This window comes from Phyllostomus hastatus, unplaced genomic scaffold (assembly GCF_019186645.2).
Source record: "Phyllostomus hastatus isolate PE091 unplaced genomic scaffold, TTU_PhHast_1.1 phas_contig_62, whole genome shotgun sequence".
NCBI classification, from domain to species: domain Eukaryota; kingdom Metazoa; phylum Chordata; class Mammalia; order Chiroptera; family Phyllostomidae; genus Phyllostomus; species Phyllostomus hastatus.
In genome coordinates this window covers 199,167-211,520 of record NW_025333921.1, presented here as the reverse complement: position 1 = coordinate 211,520, position 12,354 = coordinate 199,167, and positions in this window count along the sequence as shown.

Below are 12,354 nucleotides of genomic sequence, written 5' to 3'. Positions count from 1 at the left end.
CTACCCTTTCTATCAAGAAAATTTGCGAAAACATATTCAGCGTAATGATGAACAAATCTCTACAATTTAAGGTTATGATTTAAGCCTTTGATCTGGTCAGTATTAGAGGTATATTTAATATATTTCCCCAGTAAAATGAGAATTTTACTTCTTCTAGTCATAAAATTAATGAAGAGTGATTGTCCAAAAAAAGAAAAAATAAAACAATATGTGAAACAAAAATAAATTTGTTGTATAATTTTTTAGATTATTTTCTCCAGCAAAAAATGGGATCAGAGCATACAAAGCATATTTTGAGCAGCGTTTTCACCTACTGCAATACGTTGTGGACACTTACAGTCATTTATATGCGGTCCAGTACTCTACTCGATCGGGGACCCGCCTCACTTCGAACCCTTTGCTCAGACATCCCAGTCCTGCATGTATTTAACCAGTTATCTGATGACAAGTTATAAAAAGCTATCAATTTCCTTGGGATATTTTGGCTAACTACAATCAACTCAAGTTAGTAATCATTTCTATATATATAACAGCTGTTTCTCTTATTAGACAATGATCTGCTGATCAGAGGAGTGACAAACTAAACAATGGATAATGGGGCAATGTAGTATTTCTACAGCCTATAGGCATTTAATTTAAATATTTTCCTGCCTTGGCTTCTTGTGGTGTTTTTTCTTGTGCCTGATCCCAGGCACTTTTTACTGTTCAGTCTGCACAATCCTCTAGGACAGGGCTTAGCAAACTTTCTGTAAGGGTCCAGATAGGAAATATTTAAGGCTTTTCCAGCCATCTATGCTATAACAATTCGATTCCGCCATTGTAGCACAAAGGTAGCAATACAGAAACTAATCTGTGATTGTGTTACAGCAAACCTTTATTTGGAAAAACAAATGGTGGGCGCGATTTGGCCTGCAGGCTATAGTTGGCTGATCCCTGATCTGGGATACATAATGCTACAGATCATTTATACAAAGGCATTTGACAAACAGGGAGAATTCTTAATTCCTTTCAGTAGTCCTTGCTTTGGCTACTCCTTAAAAGTTGAGATTCACCTGGGCTCTTTCATCTTTGGTTCTCTTTTATCCTAAGTCTGTACATAGTCCCATACAGTCCCAGCAATCACATACAGTCCATGGGGAAACTTAGCTTGACCTCTGAAACTAGGCTGGGCCTTGACCCATGAAGGAGGAATTAATACGGGATCTGACACCCTGCTAAACTACTAGAACAACTAGTAAACAACTAGAAAACCTGACAAGCTATCAACAAACTGTCCATGCATTGGAAAACAGGCAATATAGCCCTCTGCAAAATCTACCCATGCTGTACCTCCACTTTCTAATAACAAAACTAAGCAACTCAGTTTCTTATCTATGAATTTCCTTTCCTTGTTACCTACAATGGGATTAGTCTGGCCAGCACAATCTGACACCATTCTGTCAGCCTCCTTCGTAACTTCCCACCACACCATCTACCTGTTGGTTCCTGTCACACTAGACTTTGTTATTTCCCAGGTATTAGGACTCTTCTAAGACTCCGTGCCTTTTCACTTGCTGTACCTTCCACCTGGAACGGCTTTCTACCACCACTTCACCAGCAGGAAGCACATAACTTAAAAACTTGTTTAAAACACCCGGAACAGAGTTTCTGTTTGAGATGATAAAAAGTTCTGGAAATGGAGAGTTGTGATGGTCGCATGACAGTATTAATGTACTTAATGCCACTGGATCCTACACTTAAAGATAGTTAAAATGAAAAGGTTTATGTTGTATATATTTTACCACAATGTATTTTAAATGGTAAGTTTTGTTATGTATCTTTTACTGCTATAAAATATATAAATAGATTTTTAAAACACCCAGAAATGCTAGCCAAAATACATGAGCATCTGTTAAAATTCAAAGTGCACAAATCAGAGAGAGTGGTTGACAGCCTGTGTGGCAGTGACGTGTGCCGAAGCTGTGGGGTCCTGGTGAGGAGGGGCAGCAGGTGAAGGGAGGTGATGGGCTTAATTCTGCAGGGGCCTGGTTGTAAAACCTACATGGAGATAAGTCCTGAGGCTCATTCAAATCAGATTTGAACTGAAAACCCATACAAAACCAAAAACCTCAGAGGACTTTTCCTTTACTGAAAATATAAGCAGGCCCCGGCCAGGCAGTACAGTTGGTCAGAGCACCATCCCAACACACGAGGGTTGCAGGTTTGATCCCCGGTCAGGGCATCCCTCCTTCCTTTCCTCTCTCTCTCTAAAAATCAATATGTAATTTTTTTTAATTAAAAAAAAAGAAAATATAGATGAGAAAAAAATGTGCCAACATGTGGTCCAAAACACACAAGGAGAAAAGCCAACTTTAAAAAGGGATCCCTAGGCACACTTCCACTTCCCTGATCCTCCCACCCACTATAACTAAAAACCCTGGACATTACATATCAAACAAACTTAAGACTGAAAGGTATAGAAAACCAGAAAGAAAAGAAAAAAATAAAGGCTGAAAGGTGGAGAGAAGGCAGACTGACTAAAGAAAGACAAGTGTTGAATTCCCTGGGTTTTCTTTTTGACTCACATCTAAACACTGCTGAAGAAACTGGCAACCCGAAATTCCAGGTAGCACCTCCACCAACAGCAAGAAGCCACAACAAAAGCTTTCTCCAACCAAAGGACCAAGAAAGGAGCAGCCTAGCAAGAAAACACCATTTAGATATAACTGCTCTCTGTCCCAACCAAACACCACAGAAAAAAACCTGGCCTCGCCACCACTCACACCAGCGAAGACTAAATGGGGAGCCTAGACTTCGGCCCTTGCCAGGATAAAATGAGCCCCACTGGAGTGGTGTCAGAGAAGCCCAAGGAGGGAGTCTGGACTTCCGTCCCCACTGACCGGCAGTGCAGTGCCCCCTCCTTTCCCACAGTGTCAATGGAGACCACGTGAGGAGCCAGGACTCCCCACTCCCCAGCAGTTGGGAGGAGCACGCCCCTCTGGTGTCAGCAGAGGCTGGGTGGGAAAGCTGGGCTTCCACCTGCATATGGCAGTGACAAGGTAGTGCCCCTACTTTCTGGGTCAGTGGGGTCAAACAGAGAAAGCCAGCTAAGACAGAAAGTGTAAATAAGATCCAGAGTCTCATAATGTAATGCAAAAATGTTCATATTTCAAAATTTGAGTAATACAAAAATTACTCATACCAAGAACCAGGAAGATCTCAAACTAAATGAAAAAAAAATGCCAACACCAAGATAACAAAAGATTTTAAAGCCGCCATAATATAAATGCTTCAGTGAGCAATTATAAACACATTTGAAAGAAATGAAAAAATAGAAAGTTCCATTGTACTAGTTTTCTGTTGCTGCTGTGATGGATTACCAAAAACTTAGCAGCTTAAGAAATGCTAATTTATTAGCTGTAGGTTAGAAGTCTCACGTAAGTCTGACTGGGCTAAGATAGAGTTTCTGAATTACTGCTTTCCTTTCTATGGACTTTAGGGGAGAATTCATTTCCAGACTCTCTTCAGCTTCCAGAGGTAACCCCGTGCCTTCGCTCGTGGCCCCCCTTCCTCCATCTTCAAAGCCCCCAGTGTCACATTCCTCTGTGCCTTTCTTTGCCTTTCTTCCTCTGGTCACTGTCAGAAAAGGTGCTCTGGTTTTAAGGACCCATGTGATTAGATTATACCCACCCAGACAATTCAGGACAATCTCCCCATTTTAGGTCCTTAAGTTAACCATGTCTTTAAAGTATCAAGAGAAATTAAAAAGTATATTGAACAGAATGAAAATGAAAAAAAAATGACATATCAAAATTTGTGGGACACAGCTAAAGCAGAACTGAGAGGGAAGTTTAGAGTACTAAATACATCTCTATTAGAAAAGAAGAAACGTCTCAAGTCAATAATCTAAGCTTCTACCTCAAGATTCCAGGAAAAGAAACCCTTAGGGGCTAATCATACCTGCTGTCCCTAACAGAAACAAATGCAAAACTATTCTGGATGGACTGTGCCTCTACCAGAGGCCTCTGTCCAGGCTGCAGAATATTGCAGATAAAGCCCCACTGAAAAGGAATCAGCCGCTCAAAACTACACAAATGTACGTAAGTGCCCACTGAGTGGCAGTGACCAGCACTGTGTAGTCCTTTAATTCAGAGATATCAAGGTTCAAGTCTTGGCTCTGTCTCATCAACACAACTGCTGTGATCTTCAGTTTCCTCATCTGTAAGATGAAGATGGTACAATATGCATCATGGTGCTTTTTTTAAGGGTTAAACAAGGAAAAAATCATTCAAAAACTCTTTGCACACAGTACCTAATTTTTAAGTTTTTTCATTTCAATGAATTTCTTTTGGGGTTTACTTCCAGGAGAAAACTGTTTCTCCTTACAAATATTATGCTTCTTTTTATTAGCTAATTTAGAGCTATTAACTCAAGGACTTTCTCTTTTGCCTTGACCAATAAGAAACTTAAGGCTAAACTTTATTTTATCATCCCTGTGCCCCTTAAAACAATTGAAATGTAATATATGGATAACAAAGTGCAATATCTCAACCCTGTGTCTTTTAAGCAACTTTAAGCCCCTTTTTGGAGGAATTACAGTGTAAAAAATAAATGGATGGAACAATGCCCCATAGTCATTTTCTCATTGTTTCAGACTCTATTCAACTTTATTCAACTATCTCATCTCTGTTATTCTGGGTTTATCCCAAGATTTCAAGTTTCTATTCGAAGGGTTCAAAAAGCAGTATGACTCAGAATGATTCAGTATGCAACATCATGGTAGCAAAAGAACTTACATTTTCAGAGTTCTTGGATGCTGATACTAGGTTATGGATCAAATGATGAGAAATATACCAGTGGGTGGTAGAAATGACATAAACTCATCAACGATGTACTTTTTGTCTGAGTGCAAAGTGGAAGCTACAGAGACAGTTAAGTATTTGATGTTCTTTTTCTCATTTTATAATGGTTCTTATTTTTACAGTTACTAAAAATTGAGGATTGGTAGAGATGAGCATATCTCTTCTCTGGGTCTCTCAGAAGTTATCTATTCTTAATCGCAAGGACAGATAAGCAGAGACAACCAGAATGCACTCCTCTGAACACTGTATATCTGCTTGAAGAACTATTGCTGAGTTGTCTGCAATAAGACAATAAGAGATTAGTTAAGGCTTTCTGTAGAAAGAGTTGGGCAAATAGAATACCAGGCACATGGTGGATACTCAATAAAATACCTTGGTTGTGGAACTTGCAAGAAAGCAAGCCAAGAGATGTGTGCAGGTTGCATTATAACAGAGCATTTAACTTTATCCTGAGATCATATGGAGCCCAATGAGACTAGACAGTCTCACTTTAATTCTCAGGAAGAAAAAAAATTTTTCAAGCCACAATAGTCTTCCTAATACTCTTCCTCCATTTCAATTCAGATTTATTTTTCCTCTCTAAAGTCTAAACTAACTATAGCAGAGTCTGCACAGTACTGTATTTGTTTAATTTACTAGATGGCCTAATAGTGCCATCTCTTAGGAAAAAGATAAAGTGTCCACCAGTCCAGACCATCTCTTAACAATTTCTTGGAGGGGAATGAGCACACTACAAATCAAAAGACCATCTGGAAATCCATCCTGTAAAATAGAAAGCAAGATATCTGTAAATAATTCCAGTTATAAGTTGATAGATTCACTATGAACAATCTGGTTACATCTGGTAAAATTAGAGCAAATATGGTGAGAGTTCACATGTGTTAGAATTCCCAGGAGATCAAAGACTCTTAGCTTGAATTCTTTCCTAGGAGATCTAAGAACATCTGCCACTTCCCCAAACTCAAATGTGGAAGAAGCGCTTCCTCTCTAAATGTGCATCTACTCTGAAGATAGGCATTCCAAGGGCAGAATATAATGATCTAACTCTTTTAGATGAAGGCTTTAGAAAAATTATTTTACTAGTTAAAAATTGCAGTTATCATATTAAAAAACTTTGGACCAATGGCCAAAAAAGAATAAATAGTCAAAGAAAGACCAAGTGTTTAAAAATATCTTAAGAAATGTCAAGTACTTCCTTTCTTTATTCTTATTGCATAGCCAATAATGGGCTTCATTCTTCACATTTTGGTCACAAAGTGTGTTTCCACACAGCCAAGACAAACTGTCCTCATTGGTTTAGAAAGGGCTTTCCTAGGACAAAGATTGTCATAGGACCCCACCAACCTAACAAGCGTTCCTTCCTAACCAAGTGTGAATAGCCCAATAAAGCCTGTTCTCTGGTTCTCTTCTATGGTGTTCCTTCAGAGCCACCCAGAGATTAAAGGTGTAAACACACAAAAAAATAAAACTTTATATAGGAAAATATTTTATATAGGAAAATATTGGAAAGAGTTTCCTCTGTATTTTTATGCTTTTATTATAGGAAAATTTAACATAAACAGAATAGCATAATGAACCCCTGTGTACCTGTTGCTCAGCTTTGACAATTACCAACTCATGGTCAATCTTGCTCAATGTGCACCTGCAATTTCTGCCCCATATTATTTTGAAGAAAAATCCACTCATCACACTATTTCACCTGTAAATATTTCATACTGTATCTCTAAAAGAAAAGGGACTCTAAAAAAAGAAAAAGAAAAAGAAAGAAAAGGGACTCTAGCCCTGACCAGCATGGCTCAGTTGGTTGAGTGTTGTCCCACACAGTGAAAAGTCATGGGTTTGATTCCTAGTCAGGGCACATGCCTGGGTTGCAGGCCCAGTTCCCAGCTGGTGCACGTGAGAAAGGAAACCAATTGATGTTTCTCTCATACATCAATGTTTCTCTCCCAATTTTTCTCCCTCCCATCTCTTCTCTCTAAAAATAAATGTATTTTTTTAAAAGGGACTCTAAACAAAAAACCTTAATACCATTATTACACTAGAAAAACCTTAAATACTAATTCCTTGAACTCATCAAATATCTGATCAGGAAGGATTTCTTGAAAGAAAGGAAGAAGAATCTTGGAGAAAGAAGAAGATAAGCTGAGGAGAAAGAAGGGAAGGAAAGAAGGAAGGGAGGGAGAAAAGAAGAAGACAAACCATAAACGTAAAGCAAAAGGCACAAACCTAAAGGAATAATTTGATGCATTCTATCACATAATTTTTTAACTTCCTCACTTACAAGACACCATAAACAAAATTAATAGAAAGTGTAGAGAATGGAAGATATTTTCAATGCGTATAACAGACAAAGTTTTGGTACACTGAATATACAAATATAAAGAACTACTACAAATAAGGAAAATTAAAAATGACCCTGAGAAAATTTTATAAAGTATGTGAACTGGCATAGCTAAGGATGGTCGATAGTACTAGTAATCAGAGAAGTGCACATTAAAATCATAGTGAAATACCAGTTCACGCAATCAAACTGGCAGAAATTAGAGTTGACACATACTAGTGTTGGCAAAGATGTGATCAATGGGGATACATCTGCCACTGGAGTGAGAAAGGATTTCCCTACTCTATATCAGGGACCCTGTTATTTTCTCACTGGACTACAAGCTCCATAAATACAGGGACCATATGCTTGAAAATATTGGATTTCACCGAAATAAGAAAAAAGAAAATTGATCATGACAAAGGCATTATCAAATTTTTTGATAATGTACAGTAAAAACTTAACTGTACAGAAAAATTTTTTAAATGTTATGTACAGGAAACTAACAAAAAAATCAAATCCTTATTGTAACATTCAAAGGGAAAAAACTCATCCTACTGAAACCAGTTTTGGCAAATCAGAAAAGAAAATGAAAAAATGATCTAACAGCAATGTATAGAAAAACATGTTTGAGAAATTGGAATTTCTCAATTACATGAAACTGGAATTCCACATGTAAATATCTCCTTGATAAAAATTCACTTTATACTCAGTGTCTAGCACAGTTCCTGGCACATAATAGGAACTCTATACTTAAATAAATAAATAAGTAAACAAAGCATTTCCCTTGATATATTTACTAAGAAATAAATTTTCAGACACATAAGTAATCTAGCTGTAAAAAACAAGAGAAATATTTTTTTTTCCTCATTCAAGGACATGTTCATTAATTTTTAGAGAGAAGGGAAGGGAGAGAGAGAAAGAAAGAGAAACATTGATTGGTCACCTCCCGTGTGCACCCTGACTGGGGATTGAACCGGCAACATTTCAGTGTACGGGACAATGCTCCAGCCAACTAACCCACACCAGCCAGGGTAAGAAATCCCTTATCAGTTTGATTCATCAGTAAGCAATTATAAACCTAAAAATTGATAGCATTTTAGAATATGATTGCTGGCATTATTTTAATGGCATTCAAAAACCAAATTTCAGGAAAAGAATAATCTTTTCAACAAATGATGCTGGAACAACTGGATATCCTCATGCAAAAGAATGAAGTTGGACCTCTACTTCATCATACTAAAAAAGTAACTCAAGATAGATCGTACACCTAAATATGAAATTGCAACTCTTATTAAAAACATGGGAGCAAATCTTTATAAACACTGATTAGGCAATGGTTTCTTAGATATCCCACCAAAAGCACAAGGAACAAAAGAAAAACTAGATAAGTAGAGTTCATGATGAAAATTTCAAAGTTTTTTGCTTTAAAGGACAAGTTAAGGAAGTATAAACCCACATTATGGAAGAAATTTTTTGCAAATCATATATATAATAAGGGACTCATATCCAGAATACATAAAGAACTCTTACAACTTAATAAAAAGACAAGTAACCAATGAAAAATGGACTGAGGATATTAATAGGCATTTCTCCAAAGAAGGTATATAGATGGTCAATAAGCATAAGAAAAGATGCTCAACATCATTAGCCATTGAGAAAATGCAATTCAAAAACACTATGAGATACTTCACGCTCACTACGATGGCAAAATAAAAAAAGTCAAACAGCAGCAAGTGTTGGTAAGAAGGTACAGAAACTGGAGCCCCGTACATACATTGCAGGTGAGATTATAAAATGGGGTGGCCACGTTGGAAAAGTTTGGCAGCTCCTCAAAATGTCAACCATGAAGTTACCATGGAACCCAGTACTTCTACTCCTACATATAAACTTCAAAGAAATGAAAACATATGTTTACAAAAAAGTTTGTACATGAATGCTCATGGTAGCATTATTCATGATAGCCAAAAAGTGCAAACACTGAAATGCCCACCAGTCGGTGACTGGACAAAGAAAATGTGGTCTATCCATGCAACAGAATATTATTTGATCATAAAAAACAATAATGTACTGACAGATACTGCAGTGTCGATGAACCTTGGAAACATTATGCTAAATGAAAAAGCCAGTCACCAAGACTACGTATGACACGATTCCATTCACATGAAATGTTCACAACAGAGAAATCAACAGAGACAGAAGAGTAGTGGTTGCCAGGGGCTTAGGGGAAAGGGGAATGTCGAGTGACAGTTAATGTGGGGGTTTCTTTGGGCGGTGATAAAATGTTTTAAAATTAGATAGTGGTAACGGTTGCACAATTGTGAGTATCCTGAAAATTACTGAATGATACTCTTTAAAAGGGTGAGCCCCGGCTGGTGTGGCTGAGTGAATTGAGAGCCAACCTGCAAACCGAAAGGCTGCCGGTTCAATTCCCAGTCAGGGCACACACCTGGGTTGCAGGCCAGGACTGCAGTAGGGGGACTGTGAAAGGCAAGTAATCAATGTTTCTCTCACACATGGGTGTTTCTCTGCCTGTCTTTCTCCCTCCCTTCCCCTCTCTCTAAAAATAAATAAATAAAATCTTTTTTAAAAAATGAGTGAATTTTATGGTATGTGAACAATACCTCAATTTAGCTGTCATTAAAAATACACATTTGAAAAATCTCTATTATCTACCTCACTGCCAGCAGAATAAAATTCTGCCTGTGATTGTATGCAAGGCTCATTAAGAGCTGATACCTCCTACCATTCCATCTTTATTCTCTACGAAGGGTAGAGACTCCCTCTATAGCAAACTGCTTGGGGTTTCTTGTGCTCTACTCACACTGCTCTCTGCTTTGACTGCCCTTTCCCTACCTGCCTAGTTAACCCCCACCTGTCCCTATGACCCAACTCACTCCAGAATGAGCTGGTGGCGCTCCTTTGTGCTCCCAGGGCATCCTGTTATATGCCCTTGTAGTGTGCATGGGATTACTCCACACATAATGGCTTCCTTGCCGTATTTTCACAGAACGGCATTTCTTCATGCTTTCTTCAAGGCAGAGTCTGTGTTATTTTTATCTGTGCATTCCCAGCCCCTAGCAGAGGTGCTCAATAAATGAAATGAAAGAATATATGAATGAATGAAATGAATAAACTCTTCTCATTCCTGGTTTTGATCTCTTGCCTTCTCATATTCATGTCTATTAACATATAGTTTTCACATTACATTTTTTGTGTCTGTATGATTTTCTTCTATGATTTAAAGACTGCCAGCTTTTATAATAAAGTAAGCTAAACAAAAGATCACCTTAAATAAATTACTAGCAAGTTGCTTTTCTCAGATGCTGTTTTTATATTGTTTGTATAATTTAGGTAACTGGTTGCTACTTACTATGATGATTGACTTACTATCACAAGCAACTGATAGTGGATCTGATAAATGAGTCTGTGAGTTAATAGTTGAAACTAGCATTTATAAATATAGAATTTGAAACCGTTTTAAGCTACATTTCACTCTTACTACATTTCCTGCTGCTATCCTCTAGTCTAGCTCATTACCTCTTCACGTGACACAGACTGCCACATTCCTTCATTGTGAGGTCACGTTCCAGAATTAGAAAGAATTAGAGATGAGCCGTGTAAGACTCAAAGTGAGTTTTGTGGCTCAGAGAGTGAGTCACAGAGACTAGACTCCAACATATCTCCTATTACTTTTATTTTCTAGTTCTAAGATCAAACTTAAACTTAGAAAAGTACATGACTTGCCTCCTTACTAGCCTTTTAGCTCAGGCGGCGGGTAGGAGGAATGTGTCAGAGTAAAGAAGGCACGTGGGTAGAAAGGTACCTTTTGACATTGTGAACGTCTTCATGTTTACATTTGTCTTTGTCAGGAAGAGCCTTTGGGAACTGAGAGTGATGTGTCTTGACAAGAAGAGAGGCTTGAACAGAATTTTTCTGCATTATCTTCCAAATTTGTTGTTTCAGATAGAACTTGAAAAATGACTTTAAACTTTTACATGCCACAGAAACCTCATCTAGATTGGTTCTCGGGAGAAGATGCATTAGGAGGTGCTCACTTTCCAGATTTTCTAAGAAATCTTGAGTGAACAAACTAGCTGAGTCTTATAAATCAACACCAGTGAGGTTTGGGATGCTTTGGGACTGTTGCCTGTGAGGCTAAAATCATGCTCTCACCTTCATTCTGCACTGATGATAACAGCCCCAGGGTCCCTATTCCTGTGCTGGTAGGAGCTTTACATACATTACCTCACTTGATCCTCACCATGACCCCAAGAGGGAGGAGGTAACATAGTCCCCATTTTACTCGAGGAAACAACCTTAGAGCAGTTAAATAAATGACACTACTGTGTCAGAGCTGAGATTCCATTCAGATCCATCCTCCTTGAGATTGCTCCCACTTAGTTCCTAATGGTGGGTTTATGCTGCCATCCCTGTGTCCAGCAAAGGGAAAATGGTAGCTTAGATGTGTGTTCTAGTACTGGATTGTTCAGGGTCCTTCTGTCCCACCAGTCAATTGTTTGTTTGGGCTTGAACTTGCTAAAGGGAACAGATGTGGTATGATAGGCAAAATAATGGCTCCGAAAGATGTCCCTGTCCTAAACTCCAGAACCCACAACACAGCAAAAGGGGTAGCACATGATTAACAGAATGATTCCAGATGGGAGACTATTCTGAATTATACAGTGGGTCCCAACTAATCACAATGGGCCTTAGAAGTGAAAGAGGGAGGCAGGAGAGAGAGTCAGAGATATGATGACTGAAGCAGGGGTGGGAGTGTGCAACTGGAGCCACACACCAAGGAACGTGGCAGCCTCTAGAAGGTGGAAACGGCAAGAAAACAGATTCTTCTCTACAACTTCCAAAAGCAATGAAGTGAGGCTGATCCCTGGATATTAGCCCTGTGAGAATCATTTCTGACTTCTGGCCTCCAGAATTGTAAGATAATACATTTGGGTTGTTTTTAAGCCACTAAATATGTGGTGATGGAAACTAATATACATGATGTATGACACTCAGACCCTTCCACTGCACAGGGGCCAAAATTCATGCAACAATGCTTGATAATGCTGTCCCTTTACCAAATAAGTGGTGTTAGCTCTTATAAATAAGTTACGAAGAGAAGGAGTTGCTATAACCCTGAGATTCTAAGATCCACTCTTACAAGAACATGTAGAAGTAGAAAGGCCTTAC